Below are 15,254 nucleotides of genomic sequence, written 5' to 3'. Positions count from 1 at the left end.
GATGAGGTCAGTGAAGTCAGCAACAGGTAGTGTCACAAATAGTGAGGGTCACATAGAGACAGGCCAAGATTGCAAGTGTGTTTGGCCAGGTTCAGTCCAAGGGATCCTTTCCCCGAAGACACTTCTCTTGCAAGCGATCGGCCTTGGACCTGGGGGGCGGTGGTCCCCTGGTACGCCAGTAAGAAAAGCAAGCGGACAGAGTGCATTTCTGATGTCTAGGTGGATACCACCTTCCCGGTTGCCATGGCAACCGCAGCTTGGTCTAGGAGGCTCAGCGCCCGGCCCCTCCCAATCACGCAGCGGACGTGACACGTGCGGCGGGGTCACGTGATGTTGTTGGGGGGCCCCTCGAAAGCTGCTTCCGGGTCAATGCAGGACACTGGGCTCTGGCGGCCGGAGAGGGGGTCGAGGTGAAGCGGAGCCGGGCCGGGGCCGGCCGGGAGCAGGCCGGAGGCCGAGCGGAGGCGACGGCGGTGGCCGGGCGGGCGGAGGCGCAGCCGGAGCAGCCGCCGCCTCCCGGGCCGAGGGGTGAGTGTAGCTCGGCCGCCGCTCCGCTGGGGCCAGAGGCCCGAGGCGTGCTCTCCTAAGGGGGGCAGTGGGGGTAGGAGGCCAGGCCTGGGACCCCGGGAGGACGGAGCATTGACAGAGGGAGGCTGGGCAGTGGGAGTAAGCCAGGATGCTCCCAGACTCCCTGAGGCCTGGGGTATGGCAGATGCTCCCTTGGTGGGAAACTTAGCTTTGAGATCACGGAATCAGGAAAACGTGTGTCCTCATCTGTAAGGTTTGGTGTCTTACCAGGAAAGAGCAGCTGGTCCTACACTCCTGGGTTACTAGGCCTGTCCCTACCAGGACTTCTCAAAGCACATACTTTGATAGGAATTTGGGGAGCATATATTTGCCCCAAGTCGTAGTGAGATTGGGAGAGCTGCCAGGAGACCCTCATCTTGACTTCCTGGGAGTGGTGTGAAAGAATCTGTGGTGAGCTGTGTGTTGAGAGTGGAGTGTACAGGCTTCTGGGACTGCTAATAGGGAGACAGTCTGGGATTTAAGGGAGGGAAGAGTTGCCCCGTAGGGACACAGGCAGCGGCTGCAGAAGTTGTAGTTGAGGGAAGTTGATTGGAAGAGTTGAACTGTTGACAGACTGTGGAGGAAGGAGGAGCTTCACTCCAAGGTTGCTTAGCTACACGGGTTTGTAGGCACCCTCTTAGGGCTGGCAGGACCTCAAGGCCAGCTAAGGGCTTGGCTGGGACTTGTCTCTGTTCTGTTTTTGTGTGTGTGCCAAGGAGCTCTTAAATAGGTTTCTGTGGGTCCGTCCTGAGCAAAGAGAGCTTGAACAGATTGTTTGGGGAAGGTGGGAAGAAGGCCTTCCCGGGCAAACACAGGCTTGGCTGGGCCTACCCCTGCTGTGTTCCTTCTTTGTGTCTGTGTCTGTCTCTGTAGCTCTTGAGTAGGTTTCCATAGGCTTGTCTTAAGCAGAGAGCTTGAGCAGGGCCTAAGGACTAAGTATGGGTAGTCAGCCTGGGTCCTTTGGCTGTGAGTCTTCCTCTCTATGTAATGACTTTTTAACTTAGGAAAAACCAAAAACCTCACAGTAGTAAGGACATTGTGATCTAGTACATACACCTACATATGAATGTGAAGTTTCACAAAGGAGTGTCTTTGTGTGTGTGTGTTGTGTTCTGATGCAGGATCGCTTGGTATGGTTGGCCTTGAACTCACTGTGTAGCTCAGGCTAGCCTGCTACTCGCTCTACTCCTCTTGTCTCAGCCTCCCCGGTGCTGAGCTCAAAGGCACGAGGCACCATGTCCGGTTTCACACAGCAGTGTTTACCCTTGTTAGGTGCCTTCTGCTGATTCTGTTACAGTCCGCTTTCTTTCACTGGAAAGAAAATGCTGACTGGAATTCCATGAAATCGATTCACAGGTCACAATTTGTGGTTAGAAAAAAATGTCATTTTTAGGCATATTGCTTTGGTTAGTCCAGGTCCCTATACTGTAAGCTTCTGGGGGGCAGGTATCGCTCCCAGTCCGTGTGCTCTTCGGATGGGGCAGCTGAGTGCTTCTGTTGACTAGTATTATCACGTGTTTGACTCATTTCCTGAAGTATCATAATGCTAATTTTTAAAAAAAATTTTTCCAGATAGGGTTTCTCTGTGTAGCCCTGGCTGTCCTGGAACTCACTCTGTAGACCAGGCTGGCCTTGAACTCACAGAGATCCGCCTGCCTCTGCCTCTCAGGTGCAGGGATTAAAGGTATATGCCACCACTTCTGGCTTCTATAATGCTAATTTTTGCTGAAATTGGGTGCAGGCATGTCTTTATTTTCTCTAGCCTTTGCTGTGCCCGGGAAATACATCAGGCCTAGTTCCATTCAGCCACTTTATCTTTATGTCATACTTAACAGGCATTTTATTTTTCTGTTCCAGTAGTTAAAACGCTACACTGAGCTGTGGGATTGGAGAGAACCCCTGCTCTCCAGAGGACCAGAGTTTAGTTCCCAGCACTCAGGTCAGGGGACTCACAACTGCCTGGAACTCCAGTTCCAAGGGGATCCATAACCTTCCTCTGGCCTCTGTGGGCACCTACATGTGGCATATTCTCACAGATATATACCCACAGACATACACGTAAAAATAAAACCAGTCTTTAAAAAAGAAAGGAAGGAAGGAAGGAAGACTGATTTGCCTTTCTGCTGTTTGATACCATCTCAAGCTCTTTAGTAGTTTTTAGATGATGGACTTGCTTTCTGTCTGCATAAGGATATATAAAGCTCACGTGTTGGTATACATTTAAATGATCAGAATTGAGGATAACTTCAGTCAGGGAATACCTACATTTCTCCTATGAAGACACTTTTTCAATGTTTACAGAAGAGATGAAGGGCTGGGAGGTAGCCCAGTAGGTGAACAGCTTGCCATGCACATGTGCGGACCTGTGTTCCCTAGCGCCCTCCTAAAGAAGCTGGCTGCGGTGGCATACCTGTCATCCCAGCCTTGGGGAGTCAAAACGGCAAGGTCCCAGGGACTGAATCAGTGAGCTGCAGGTTTGCTGAGAGACTGTCTCAAAACGTCAGGAAGATAGCTGACATCCATAACTGACCTTCATACACGTGTACACATCTGCAAACGCATCACACAAAATAGATGAAATCCTTAGAATAATGGTGAAATAATATTCATTCTTTTTGTTTTTTGGTTTTTGTTTGTTTTGTTTTTCAAGACGGTTGCTTCGTGTAGCCCTGGCTGTCCTGGAACTCCCTCTGTAGACCAGGTTGGCCTCAAACTCACAGAGATCTGCCTGATTCTGCCTCTTGAGTCCTGGGATTAAAGGCGTGCACCACCACCACCCAGCCAGTATTAATTCTTAATAAACATTGATAGGTGTTGGGGAACAGAGCAAGGGGCCCTTCATGTGTTGCTGCTTCCTTTGAAGGTTGTCACACAGCCTGTTGCTGTCCCGCCAGCTCCCAATTAATGACATGGGGACTTCTTACTATTTATGAAAGCTTGGCCTATAGCTTAGGCTTGTTTCTAACTAGCTCTTATAACTTAAATTAACCCGTTCTATTAAACTATGTCTTACCATGTGGCTTTTTACCTTTCATTCTATATGTCCGACTTCTTTCATGTCTTGTTGACATCTCCTCTGTGCTTGATTATCTCCTCCTACTTCCTCTCTCTGCCCGGAAGTCCTGCCTATACCTCCTGCCTAGCTATTGGCTGTTCATCTCTTTATTAAACCAGTCACAGCAATATATCTTCACACAGGGTACAGGTATCCCACAACAACGTGGCCTGGCACAGGATGTTGCCTCATTTCAGTAACTGATGACAGGATGTATATGCTTAAGGCTACCTTGACAGCGTTGCTTTTGTTGTGGATGAAGATGGAATTCAGAGGCACAGTCACCACCAGGAAAATGTTACCCAAGTTAAACCTCATCCGTGGAGCACGTCTTCAGTAGATGCTGTGTGAAAGCACAGGTCACTGTCAGACTGAGGGTTATACAGTGGGCCTCGTGCCTTCGCTGTTGGCTTGTGGCATGGCTGCTGTTGAGAGGGGTTATGTTGGCATGTGTGAACCATCTTTTAACCTTGTGTCTTCTGACCAGCCGGATATTGCTTGTTTTAAAGAACATTTTGTAATAGTATTTGTATCACTAAGGGAGATCCCCACTCAGTTCATATCTTGGGGGAATCATTTGTATGTGTGAATAAATGACTTTGGAGAACTCACTGGGTGTGATCCTGTGTCCTTTTTAAGTGTTTATTTCTTCTGTTAACCATCAAATCCACAGAAGATTCTTCTGCCCTTGTAAGTTTTGCTTCCAAACTGCTGAGGGTTTGGAAATTGGATGCTTGATACTTGTTAGGATTCTGGGTCAAATGAGATTGTGTTGTTCTCGTGTGTGTGTGTGTGTGTGTGTGTGTGTGTGTGTGTGTGTGTGTGTGTGTATTTAAATGGTATAACATGTATGTGGGCTACTCAGGCCTGTCTACACATCTTATCCTTGAACTGTGTTTTGTGTGAGTGTTTCATGGATTCTGGGTCTGGTCAGCTATATAAGAGACTACTCATATACACCCCTCCCCACCCTGCCGCCAGTATCAGGGATTGAACCCAGGGCCTCACCCATGCTAGGCAAATGGTTTACCACTGAACTATACTCCAGGAAGAGTTCTGAAAAGTGCCTTGGAGCTGATAGTGCTATGATTTGGGTTTAGTAGGTAAAAAATACCCTGAGCTGTACCCTACATGCAGTTTGTCATGGGGTGCCATTCCTGCCCTTTGAGGCGATGCCTCCCGAGTTTTCTCTTGGGGCTTAGATCTGTGGTCGGCCAGCTGTCTTGATGTGTGTTACTTTGATTCCACTTGATCTTGCCCAGCTTTGTGAGAGAACTCTTACAGAAAATGTGGCAATCATTATTTCTTTTCTCTCTTCACAAACCATTAGGTAGCTGTTTTCCAGTGCAAGTGCTAAGTAAAGCCTCTAGTGTAGTGGTTGACATTCAGGGCCTTCTCCAGCTGTCCCCAGTTTTCTTTGTGACCGTCATTCCATTTCCCAAAGCAGATGCTCTTCATTGTGCCCCCCTTTGCCTGTAAGATGGTGCCCCTTTCTTTCTCATTTCTTATAACCTCTCTTGTGTGCAGTCTTTGTGTTCCTGTATCAGAAATACCCAGAGGTCAGGAGGCTCTAACACCACCTCGAATCTCGAAGCTAACCAGCACAGTTCACAGAACAAGGGAACCATAAGGGACAGAACTTACAATTAAAAAGTAGATTCCACTGGGTGGTGGTGGCGCACACCTTTAATCCCAGCACTCGGGAGGCAGAGCCAAGTGGATCTCTGTGAGGCCAGCCTGGTCTACAGAGTGAGATCCAGGACAGGCACCAAAGCTACACAGAGAAACCCTGTCTCAAAAAACCAAAAAAAAAAAAGTAGATCCCTGATTTCTTCCTAGGCTTCCTGAACCAAAATCTCTGGGTGGAGCCAGAGAATGTAGTGTCTTAGTGCTCTGCCCCATGATGGTTCTGCCCAGTAAAATTGAAGAGTTACCAACCCAGTATAATGCTTTAAACTATAGCAGGTACACACAAACGATTTTTGAGCACATGATGCTTAACAAACTGAGCAATGCCCTATTTCAACAGGCTGGTTTAATTTTAGGGCTTTGAAGTCAGCCTCCTGTGGGATCCTGGCTCTGTCAGTCACTAGTCCAACGACCCAAGCCTTGCTTGGCTTGGGTTTTCTGATCTCTCAAAGGGGGTTAATAGTGCCTTTTATGAGTGTCATAAGAGTTAAAAGAGATGTTAATGCAAGCAACACAGCACATAGTAAACTCAGGTTTTATCTGCTGTTGTGAGGACACGTGGCTTAACAACATCATCCTGAAACTGGTTGATCGGGAGGTCAGATTCCAGCCCAGTCCTCGCTAATAGAGGAACTGCTTATATGGTTTGAGAATTCAGGCTTACCATATCTTCCACTTTAGGTTAACAGATCCAGGATCTTTGTAGTAATTAAAGACATAAGGATGCTCTTCTGTTTTAAAAAGATTGCCATCAAAGTATCATGTTAAACCCTCTTTCCTTTCCCCTTTGCCCAGTGAAGAGAATAAACTCCATAAACATAGCTCTTTGTGGTGGGATCACAGCTGTACTCCACCTTCCAGGCCTCTTCCCACAGCACACCACAGCAGCCACACCAGTCCCTCTCTTTACCTGCGTCTGTTGTTCACTTCTGCATAGACACCAGCTCCCCCTCTTTCCCATCTGATGGGTTTCTAATGGCTCCTTTTCAGGCCATATTATGTGTGACCCACCTCTTAGCAAAGTTAGTCACACCCTCCATATTCTCAGAGTGCTTCTATATGAACTTTGTGTCCACTTGACCTGTTGGGGGAACAGGGTTAGCCTTGGTGTGTTTCCAGCTGTTGTGTGTACATAGTCCATTTAAGAGGGAGAGGATGTTGGTGGTTTATCTTAGGTCCCTCTTTGCCATGACTTTCTTCTCTCAGTGTTCACAACAGCAACTGTTTATTCATTCCTTACTATATGCTAACTAGATGCTTCCATTGGAAGAATTTCCTTTCATAATGTTCGCAACTCGGAAACAGCAATGGATAGCTTCATTTTACTGTCGAGGACACGGGCGTAGAAAGGTAACCTGTGTAAACTATTTACCAGTCAGAATGAACTAAACGAAGCATGCTTTTAAAAATATAAGGATTTCTTTTTATTTCCAAGTATGTGTATACATGTGTGTCTGTGTGTAGGTACGTGCATGGGAGTGCACATGCCTGTGAGGTCCAGAAGAGGCATTGGATCCCTTGGAATGGGTTACAGGTCGTTATGAGCCTCCTGACACAGGTCCTCCGTAGGAGTAGTACATGCTCTTAACCACTGAGCCATCTCCAGCTCTTGGAAGCATCCTCTTAAGCACAACGTTTTTCTTAAAGTAGAAGACTAAATACACATACAAGCAAGCGTGCGTGCGTGCGCACGCACACACACACACATGCACACACACACCAGGAGATTTTTAAGTAACATTTTTCAAAGCTCAGGATCTTGTGTGAAAATTGGATTAGGATTTCACTAACCATTCTTAGGAATGTAGCTCAAAGTACTGTTGCAGATGGTAAGGAGTTAAGAAGATTGTTCTTAGACTAATGCTTTCCCAGCAATTTTCCAAATTCTTCCCAGTTGTCCATGACACCCCCCCCCCCCAGTGTACTTGATTTTCATTTCCCTGTCAGTAGATACTGCGTCGTGTCTATTCAGAATAACTGGATAATAATTCTCAGTTTCTATTCATCCACCCAGTCCTTGCTGTGTGCCAGGCTCCACTGTGGGTAACACAAAATGGGGCTGACACAGCCTCACTCTGGTGAAGAGACTAACAGATCAGCACAAGAAGTGCCCTGTAGGGTAGAAGAGATGAGAGACCGTGGGTGAGGACAGAAACGCTGCGACGCTGTTTGTATAATGTGGTCAGAGGCAGCCTCTTTGAGAAAGAGACATTTGACTTTAAACTTGAGACGCTTGCATGCACAGATGAAGTTCTCGGCAAAGAGCCAGCGAAGGGAAAGTCATCTTGGCGGGTTTTAGAGGTAGAAGGAAAAGAACGAGGAAGTGGGGTTAGAGAGAGAACAGAGAGAGGAGCTCAGGAAACCTGAGGAGGTAAAGCCTGGAAGGGACAAGGCTGAGGTTGGTTTTACTCTGAGGAAGGAGCCATCAGCATTTTGAAGACTCCGCTTGACTTACATGTTGAATAGCTGACAGGAAGTTAGGGGATACGGGTGAGGAAACTGTGACAGAGGATGATGACTGCTTGAATTGGAGTAGAGGGATGAAAACGGAGGACAAAGTAGATTTGGATGCGATGCTGGTGGAGGGAAGAGCAGCCAAACAGACTAAGGATTGACGAGTTGTGATGTTGCCCCAAGCCCTTCCTAATCAAAGGCTTCTGTCCTCCAAGGGCACCTCCCAGGGATACAGCTGCTCTTCAACTCCACTCTTCTCTGGTTAGTGATCCTATGGGTTCTCTCTCTCTCTCTCTCTGTCTCTCTCTGTCTCTCTCTGTCTCTCTCTCTCTGTTTATATGTACATGCATGTGTGTGTGTGTGTGTGTGTGTGTGTGTGTGTGTGTGTGTATGTGTATACATTCAAACATGTAGGGAGGCCAGAGGTCGTGTATCTTCCTTGCTTGTTCTTCATCTTCTTTGGGATTTTAGAGACAGGGTCTCTAAGTGAATGTGGAGCTTTCCTCAGCTAGATTGGCTGGCTGCCAGGTCCTGAGAGCCTCCTGTCTCTGCTTCCTCAGTGCTGAGATTTTGACGTGTGTGTGTGTGTGTGTGTGTGTGTGTGTGTATTTTACACTTTTCCTTTAAGTTCTAGGGACTGAACCCAGAGCTAAATGCCCAAACCTTCAACATTGTTTTAAGTGTAATCATGTTGATGAGGAAGCTTAATGAGCTGCTGGTAATTTCCATTGCTGTGTAACATTTCATTTTATGTCTGTGTTGTAATAGATCCTTTTGCTCCAGGAGTTTTGCAGTTTCAGAGTGCTGTTTATGGGCATTCTTACCCTTGTCTCTGGGTGCAAATGTGACAGTTCTTCTAGAGCAGTGTTTTTCAACCTTCCTAACACTGTGACCCTTTAGTACAGTTCCTCATGTTGTGGTGACCCCCAACCATAAGATTATTTTCATTGCTAATTCATAACTGTAATTTTGCTACTGTTATGAATCGTAGTGTAAACATCTGTGTTTTCCAAGGATCTTAGGTGACCCCTGTGAAAGGGTCATTTGACTCCTACAGGGGTCACAACCTATGGGTTGAAAACCACTGCTCTAGAATTTTCCTTGAGAGCTAGAACTGATGGATCAAATGTTATTTGTAGGCAGGGCTTGTGGTGCATGCCTGCAATCCCAGCACTGTGGAGGTAGAGGCAGGACGAACACAAATTCCAGGCTAGCCTGGGCAAACATAGTGACCCACTGTCTCCAAACGAAAAGTGATCCATTTATCTTCAGTGTCGCTGTCCAGAGATCTGTGGTGCTGTAAGATGTTTGCACCCGTGCTCTATCCTAGTACTACGAGCGTGCTACAGGACAGGAGTGCTGTTCCTCAGTACTTCTGCCGTCAGAGTGTGTGTGTGTGTGTGTGTGTGTGTGTGTGTGTAAAATTGGTGAGATTTTCATTTTTGTCTGGATTATCAAGGGTGGTCATCTTTTACATAAATTCATTAGCTAGTTGAGAGTTCTCTCCTGTTACATACTTGTTCATGTCTTTTATCCATTTTTCTGTTGGATTTAAATTTTTCTTTTAAAAACAACTCTTTATATTTTATGTATAATGCATAATCTTTTTCCAGTTTCAGACATGTCTTTTACATTTTTAATGTCTTTTGATGATCAGAAGCTTCTGAGTTCACTGTCCAGCTTCTTTCTGTGTTGGAGATGTTTGTTGTGCTGTCTAAGTCAAGGGCGTACAGCAGTGCTTAGGAGGAGTGCCTGATCGCTTCCCTGGGGAAGCTTGCTCTTGCCTTTTATCTGGAGTCGAGGTTTTTCCTGTGCTGCTCTGAGGTTGGCATTCAGTTTCTTCTCTCCCCTCTTTTTATTTTTTTTCCAGATGTATAGTCACTGTTCTGGGATTAATTATTGACTGGTTTAAGTTTTTCCTGCTGATTTCTCTGCCCCTTCCTATCTTACGTACATGGGCCTGTTTTCTCTTCTCTTGGTCTAGTCTTCTTTCCCTAGAGTTGTTCTTAAACCAAGTGTTTATTCTTCTGCAAAGTCACCCTGAGTTAGTGGATGTGGAACAGTTGTTCCCACAGGAAGTACAGGTTCGTTCCTGTGAGCTTGTGACCCTGAAGACACGGTCTGTCAAATGAGCAATGACAGTACATATCCTTCTTTATGGATCTATTTCAAGGCACGTGTTTATTCACTTGGTTGCCAGTGAATTCACTGCGCTGTGATTTGTCTGAGTGAAACTGTCCATCAGGTGTATGTTCTCCATGAGGCACATCAGATCCTTCTGTGTCTTTGGAGTACATACCATTTCAGCACTAGTCTTGGGAGACTTCTTAAATAGCGACCTCAGCAGAAACACAAAACCCATGAAAAACCTAGTACTGAATAGATCCCCAAATGGGAACTTGTTCACAGTATAAGACCTGGAACTCAAGGCAGAGTCCCACCCAGTTTGGCCTCAGCTGCAGGCACTCACTGGGTGACTCACATTTTCGACCCACTGCATGTATCCACAAGTAACTACAGGAATTCTGAGTGTTGATTTGCAGATACATTTTGGCAAACAGATGGATTTGAGACATGGAAGCCTTGCAGAATGGAGCTGTGAAATACTGGAGGTGATTTTTCAGGAGATCATTAGTATCAGCACTGTTCTTGTCATTCACATATCTCAGTAATGTTCTATCTTAATAATTTAGTGTGATGACTTTAAACACTAAGTTTTCTGATTGGCATATGCCATTATTGCAAAAATAGGACTTCCTTTTTTGGAGGATACTTTTATTTATAATCATGGCATTGTTACTTCATCCATAAGTTAGAAGCAAATTAGGAAAGATTTTCAATTCTTACTATGTTGAAAACAAATCTAAATTATTAAACCCTTATTGCAGTGACTCATTAAGGTCATGTTTTTCATGGGCATCATTAATAATTTAAGGCCTAAGTTTTTTTTGTTTTTGTTTTTTTTTCTTCCGAGACAGTGTTTCTGTGTAACAGCCCTGGCTGTCCTAGAACTAGCTGTGTAGACCAGGCTGGCCTCGAACTCACAGAGATCCGCCTGCCTTTCCCTCCCGAGTGCTGAGATTAAAGGTGTGTACCACCACTGCCTGGCCAAGACCTAAGTTTTATAAAGGCAAGTACCCTTTATGAAAGAATAGCTTTCATTCATTTAGCAGTGTGTGTTCTCATGAAACTGGACAAATGATTACAAGAAATGTATAGATGATGATTTAATCCTTCATAAATCAGATCTCTAAATGCATTTATTATGACTTAACCTATTTTATCCTTCAGGCAGGTCGAAAGGTGACAGAAGGTTGTCCAGTTAACAAGGAAGGCATTATAAACATCAGACATTTTTACTATGCTGTCTCATTAACTGGCATTAATCAGCAAAGTCATGGGCCCTAAGAAGCCAGATCAAGTCTATTTAACAATAATTATAAGTAAACTGTCCAACCCGATACTCATACTTCCCTGGCCACTCAGAGGTAATAGTGGTGGGGTAGTAAACATGAAGGGGTAGTAGACATGAAGGGGTAGTAGACATGAAGGGGTAGTAGACATGAAGGGGTAGTAGACATGAAGGACACCAGCGTCTCTTAGGTGCCTCTTCTGCTCAATGCTTCCCTTGGTATCGCTCCAGTTTGTCCTTCAGCAAGTCTCTGAGGTAGAGTTTGGGGGCACTCTATGACTCCTTCCCATGCATAAGCACATGAAGGCTTGGAGATCTTCAGCAACTTGTCTCCAGCCACACAGGGTGGTGGACTCTGTCATTAGTTCCAGGCAGCCTAGCTCTGGAGTCAGCACTCATGGCCATAGGCAGCAGTACCGAAGCCCTGCATGGGAAGGAGCTTGCGACTTTGTTTTCATGAGTGAACTTTGGTGTACTCTCTGCATCTGTCAACCCATGGTTACTAGAGTGCTTTGTTATCTCCAGAAGGCTGTTGAGTGATACGTTAGCTGTCTGTTCCTGATGAGACTTGGCCGTGATGGCAGCTTGCCTTGCTGCTTCTGTAGTGCAGAGATAATGAAGTCATCTGTAGACAGCTAGGTAATGACCTTAGACTTGTGGTTCACAGCTGCAGGAAAATGTGCATAAGCAATCCGTTCAGGAGGGGGAAGTCTGCATGGCTGTTCCGGGGACAGAGTGGTTGGGAATAGTTTACCCCCTTGGTTAATGGCCAGGCGGGGCTACTGTTCTGTGCTCTGAATGGCCAGGCGGGGCTACTGTTCTGTGCTCTGAATGGCCAGGTGGGGCTACTGTTTTATGCTCGGGTTCAGTGACTTTGATGTAGTTATAATAAGAATTTTGGCTGCAATAATTTTCATCCCCTTTAGCAAAGTCTATTTCTAGGATTTGTATGTGGTGCTGTATACTGTTGACATGATATATTCCTTTTTTAATGAAGTCAGCATGGCTCAGCAGATTAGATACAGGAAGGATGACTTAGCATGCTGGTCGGGCCCCAGAAACCTGAGCAAATCCCCTCAGTTTCCCAGGCTGTAAATACAGATAAGTGGGAGTGTGTCTCTTTCAGAGAGTGCCTGTGGAAAATTCTAGGCTTTAAAGTGATTGTTAATCTCTGTGTGGAGACATTTGGTTTGGGGACATTGCTTCAAGAGTAAATGTGTCTAATCCTGCTCTGAGTAAGTGCAATGATGAGGCCGTGAGATTTCTCCAGATGGGCTCTGGGTCAAATGGAAAGGTCAGGGTGAGTGTTGATTTGTTTGGGAAGGAGCTGGGTGGGAGGGCTTCAGGGGGAAGTCTCTTTGGAAGATATTGAAGTAAAGAGCATAGTAAATGCTAACCTTTGTGTTGTGGTTGCCGAGTATCTGGAAGGATTTTGTTTTCTGTTTCAGAGTGCCTAATAAGGACGTAGGTAGTTGGTCTGCAGCATTTTTAGTCATTTAGGAACTATGAACATTAGGAATCATTTATAAATGAATACTTTTGAAATAGTTTTGCATGAAGAGGTACTTTGTTATGTTTCCTCCCCCTGGGGCAGTACACTTAGGTCAGGCATTTTGGGTACTGTGCTTGAATACACTAGACAGCAAGCGTACTTATCAACTGTGTTTGCCGATATGTACCTGTAGCTGAGAAAACCTTGCCAACATTGAGTGTGTCTTACGTTCTGTGTGGCCCTCAGTAGAGAATACAGAGCTCCCCTGGTAACATTAAAGTCACAGGTTTAGCATCTCTGATGTCACTAATTCAAGGACAGAAATTTTTGTCAAGTGGGTCTAAAGTTCATGTTGCTTGTGAGACCTGTGGTGGTGCTAGACCTGTGGTCTAGGGATGAAGAATTTGAGGAATTCATATTTCATCTGCTGATGTTTTCATTGCTATATATATATTCAAGAAAGTATGATGTGGTACACATTACGCTAAGGTGTTATGTGGAATGCAGTTGACAAAGAGGCTTTGCAAATAAGGTGATTGACGGGTATGAGCTCATGGTGATATGGCGTGTGGGGATGATGGAGTATCAGCTAGACTTGTCTTGCGTCTAGAATGTGAAGAGTAAAGTTAGCAAGTTGCCTAACCATGTCTCTGCATGGTAGTTCTAAACTTTTGTTAGTATTTTCTTTACTTTTACTTCTTTACGTTTTCTTTACCTTTCAACCCAAGAGGGCATCTGGGTAGATATCTTACATGATGCCCAGAGGTGACAGAGCTGAGGGGTACATCACTTCAGTACAGACTAAAATGGGAGTGTCATAGAGAAGACTCAGCCTGTTTGCTGCTTTGGACTGTGTCCTGAGGTGTCCATTTGGAAGGCATGGCTAGTATTTGTGACTTTCATTGTAATACCTCATTAAGGGGATTAAAACCCTTAACAGGGATTTTGTAGCTATGTACATATGGACACAGAAAGTTTTTTAGGAAACTTCAAGGCAGATTCTAAAGTTATATGTCTAAAAGCCACTTAATCTTTGAGTAGAAAATACACATCTCTCTAGCCTGGAAACCATGGTCTGGGAGGACCAACCATAAGGTGCATTTCCAGGCTCAGCCAGATTGCTGAATCTGTCACTGACTTCTGTCTTCTGGTGTGGCTGTGGCTGTGTCTGCCTCAGAGAGGAAACGCGTTTGGCTGCACTCATTGCCAAGTCTAGCTCAGCTAACGGAAGAAATGCCCCAGGGCGGGAGTTACAGGTCCTGTGGTTCTGACCTTACTGTTTGCTTACTTTCAAACAGAAGTTTTAGAACATTCGGATCAGATAATGTAGTTTTTAAAATCAGTAAGGTGATTACCAGACTCTCATCTTTAGATTCTTAAAGTCTTTTCTGGACGGAAGTACATAACATATCGATACATTGTCCTAAAGTGATTGTGTTTCTTTTTTTTTTTTTTTTTTTGGTTTTTCGAGACAGGGTTTCTCTGTGTAGCTTTGCGCCTTTTCCTGGAACTCACTTGGTAGCCCAGGCTGGCCTCGAACTCACAGAGATCCGCCTGGCTCTGCCTCCCGAGTGCTGGGATTAAAGGCGTGCGCCACCTTTCAGTGGTGATGCCCTTGTGCTGTGGGCCAGGAACACTTGTTCAGAAAATGAAGCAAGTAAAGACCTGCAGCTTCCTAGAGCACAATGTTGAGGAATCTAACGAGATTTAGTGTCAAAAACAGAAAGCTTTTTTATGATGAGGTTAAGAGAGGAATCCACACTTAGTGAAAGTCAAATAGACTAAGAAAGTAAATGGGAAAAATGAGGAAAGCTGGTATCCTGGGGGGTTGTGGAAAGTGACCCAGGCGTGTGCCTTCTTTGGGCTTTGTTCTGTCACTTATGGCTGACCTGCTAACCTTCCCAGACACTCCTACTTAGCCAGTGCGTTTCTCTTTTTGACCTTAAGAGTAAACAATTATTGACTTCTGTGTTTTCTTCAACTGTTCATCTCTTCCACATCCATCCAAGCCCCTCAAAGATCAGGCTCATATTCTTTGTCTCTGCTGACTCTTTATTTCCTGAATTCCCCGTGGCATGGTTTCAACGCCCTTGTCTATGCTGAAATTGTTGGCACTTTCCCTGACATGAACAAATTGCTCTGCCCTGTAAGGCTCGTAAGATCCCATCTCTTTGACTTCTGTTTCTCCTGCTGAAGATCAGGAACTCCATCTTTGCACTGGGTCCACAGTGCTCTATGAAAAGTTATCTTTCTTGCATCTCCACAGGGTAACCTCTGGCTCGAGCAAGGACAGCATAGTCTGAACATCTTCCTGGGCAGTCATCTGTGCCTTCCACCCCCACTATCCCTGTATTCTAACAGTATTGGTAATGTTTCAGGTCTCCCTGCCTGTTCGTGTTCCTTTGTCTCTTGTACTTGGAATATTTTTCTCCAACTGGCCCTCGCACTAGATGGCCCAGGATTCGTCTACTTCTCATATATATGTATATATATGAGCCTCTGTGTGTATGTATGCTGCTTGCTTCCGCTTGATCATCCATTCTAGTTCTTGTTTCTTCCTCTTCATTCCTTTAAAGGTATTAGAA

The 15,254-nt window shown here is 45.3% G+C and overlaps 1 protein-coding gene across 1 annotated transcript in view; it reads left to right on the top strand.

The window, feature by feature from the left end:
* Positions 1–270: 270 nt before the first annotated feature.
* The window catches only part of Tbcel (tubulin folding cofactor E like), a 58,686-nt gene continuing 43,702 nt past the window's right edge, over positions 271–15,254 (top strand). Inside the window, exon 1 of the mRNA XM_059267674.1 lies at positions 271–528. The gene's annotated coding sequence lies outside the window, so the exon portion shown is untranslated. The remainder of the gene's footprint in view (positions 529–15,254) is intronic.

The sequence above is a fragment of the Peromyscus eremicus genome, chromosome 7, assembly GCF_949786415.1.
Source record: "Peromyscus eremicus chromosome 7, PerEre_H2_v1, whole genome shotgun sequence".
Taxonomy (NCBI): domain Eukaryota; kingdom Metazoa; phylum Chordata; class Mammalia; order Rodentia; family Cricetidae; genus Peromyscus; species Peromyscus eremicus.
This window is presented reverse-complemented; position numbering and strand designations above follow the sequence as displayed.